This window comes from Abrus precatorius, unplaced genomic scaffold (assembly GCF_003935025.1).
Source record: "Abrus precatorius isolate BTA unplaced genomic scaffold, Abrus_2018 Scaffold2, whole genome shotgun sequence".
NCBI lineage: Eukaryota > Viridiplantae > Streptophyta > Magnoliopsida > Fabales > Fabaceae > Abrus > Abrus precatorius.
The window spans coordinates 7,602,503-7,605,567 of record NW_020874362.1 but is presented as its reverse complement, the minus strand read 5'-3'; positions in this window follow the sequence as shown (position 1 = coordinate 7,605,567).

Below are 3,065 nucleotides of genomic sequence, written 5' to 3'. Positions count from 1 at the left end.
CCACTATAGGGCTATGTGGCTCAACCTTGGGGATAGGAATACTTCTTTCTTCCACTCTACCATTGTCATTAGAAGACAGAAGAATAAAATTGAAGCTTTGAAAGATGATTCAGGGAAATAGGAATATGATCCTACTAAGCTCCAGCTTTTGGCCCTTAATTATTTTCAGGACCTATATTCTAATCCTTTTCGCATAGTCTCTGGATTGGTAACCCTTAGTTCTTTCTCCCTCCCCCTTATGGACTCTGATAGGTATAGGATCTCTACTAATATTTCTTTACAAGAGGTCCTCTCTATTTAGTATTGGGAAATTCAAGTCCCCTGACCCTGATGGCCTACATGCTTTATTTTTCAAGAACCAATGGGACTTTTTAGCTCCCATTATTTTTAAGTTTGTTCTGGAAATTTTTAGTGGCCCTACTAAAATCTCAAAAGTTAATGAAAGTGGAATCACTCTTATTCCCAAAATTGATAGCCCTGATTCTATTAAGAACTTTAGACCAATCTCCCTTTGTAATATTAGTTACAAAATTATCACTAAAATAATTGCCAACAGGTTAAGAGAGTCTCTACCTACTCTTATATATACTAACTAGTCTAGTTTTATTTTTGGAAGACAGGGAATTGACAATGTTCTAGTCCTAGAGGAGCTCATACACTCTTTTCATAATATTAAAGGTAGAAACAACTTTATGGTTATTAAGATAGACTTAGAAAAAGCTTATGACAGGATGAGATGGAGTTTTGTCACTAAAACATTTTAACTTATTAGTCTAAAGCCTTCTCTGGTTAGTCTTGTTTCACAATGTATTTCATCGTCATCTATGCATATTAATTGAAATAATGGTATTATGGAATTCTTTAATTCCTCTAGGGGCATTAGGCAGGGGGACTCCTTATCTCCTTACATTTTTTGTTCTTTGTATAGAGAGATTAGCTCATATGATTCAAGATAGGTTTTGAGTGAAGATTGGTTCCCTTTCAGGTTTGGTACCCAAGGTCCCACTATTTCTCACCTTTTTTATGTCGATGACCTCATTTTAGTTGCAAAAGTTGATGTTATCTAGGCTAGGATTATTAGAGATGTCCTTGAGGGGTTTTGTGCTGCCTCAGGTTTAAAAATTAATACCAATAAATCTTCTCTATTTTTCTCAAAGAATTCTGACCCTTCCTTAGTGCAGTCCATTTCTGAGTGCTTAAGTTTTAATATTTCTAGCCAGATTTGCAGCTATTTAGGTGTTCCCATCCTACACACTAAATCTGCTAAGAGGAATTTTTCTTTTCTCATAGATAAAATTAGGAAAAAACTCTCCTTGTGGAAAATGAATTCTCTTTCCTTTTCTGGCAAGGTAATTTTGGCTCAATCTAGTCTTATGAGTATTCCCTCTTATATCATGCAAACTACTTTGATTCCTCCTCTGCCTGTAGTGAAATCAACAGTATTTGTAGGAATTTATTTGGGGTTTCCTGAGTGGGAAGAAACGTAATTTGATTAGTTGGCAAAAGATTTTCAAACCTAAAACTGAAGGGGGCCTAGGCTTTAAAGACTTAAAGCTGCTTAATAAGGCTTTTCTAATGAAACTTTGTTGGAGATTAGTGACATCTCCTTCTAATCTTTGGGCTCAAATTCTTAAACATAAATACATATATGCTCTGGGCCAATCTCCTAGTTTTAAGTCTGGCCCTCATACCTCTTATCTTTGGAAAAGTATAACATCTATTTGGCCTAAATTCTCTCAAGGTCTTGCTTGGTTAGTTAAGGATGGTTTGTCTGTTAAATTCTAAACTGATGACTAGATACCCAAGTTTAGAAATCTAATAAATTACTCTAAATATCCTATCTCTGATTTAGATTTGAATGTCCTTGTGACCTTGTTCTCTATTGATGGACACTGGGATTGGCCCAAAATTTATGATGCTTTTCCTGAAAGCATATGTAATTCTATAACTCTGGTTAGTCCTCCAAAAATATCTAGTGGATCTGATACAATGTTATGGTCTCTAACTAATAATGGTATATTTTCCATTAATTCTGCTTACATTTTACTCTCTGCTGCCTCCAATATTTCTTCCACAAGTAATAATATTTTTAATCTAGTTTGGAGCTGGAAAAGTCCCCCTAAAATTACCTTTTTTTTCTTTGGAAAATCAGTCATGGGAGGCTTCTCACTAATGAGGAAAGGTTTAAACAGAATATGTCTAACTCTTCAATTTATTCTATGTAACACCCTACTTTATAGAGACCCTCAATTAGTGATTTTCTTTTTTAAACCAATAATAATTCATTCATACATAATGTCGATATTTCCAATCATTAATCACAAAATAAATTTTCACATGCAAATTTCAATATGAAGTTTCTGAATTTCATCGTAGTATATAATAAAAGTAAACATTCATAAATATTTAAATAGTTGTTTACAGTAATCCAAAGGGCAAATGGTCAATGAGTTCCCTGCTTACACGTCACTATACACCAGAGAACTCAATCACCATTTCGTCTAGTAACATAATTAACATACAGATAAAAATATTAGATACAATTCTTCAAAATAATAAGAGCAACACCGGAAATGATTTCCTACAGAGCAGCATAACTAAACAAAATAAGTGGCTACTGCCCAGCACCATATAGGCCTATGTACAACAAAAGAATGCCTACAACTAACTCTTGCCACTGTACACAAAAAGTAAGGTGCTTCCAGTCCTACTCTGAATCCATATCCTCAGACTTGGGTGATGAATCCCCCTCATCTGAGCCCATCTCTGAGTCACTAGACTCATCGATGTTTAGAGGATCATAATCCTCAGGAACATCAATATCCATTTCCTCCTCCTCAGCTGGAGGGGGAACTGGTGGTGGTATGGGCTGAAAGGGATTGTTATTACCCAAATCAAGAGTTAGTCTAGTCCTAATGGTGAAAGGTACATTGCCACCTCTGGGTCCTGGTGCCGCTCTCCTTAGCATTATAGTAAGTATGCCAGCAAATGTGTGAATATGATTATCCCAATCGTGATGCCATCGGTGTGGTTCTGGACTGAAGAACCTGATCACCATATTTGTC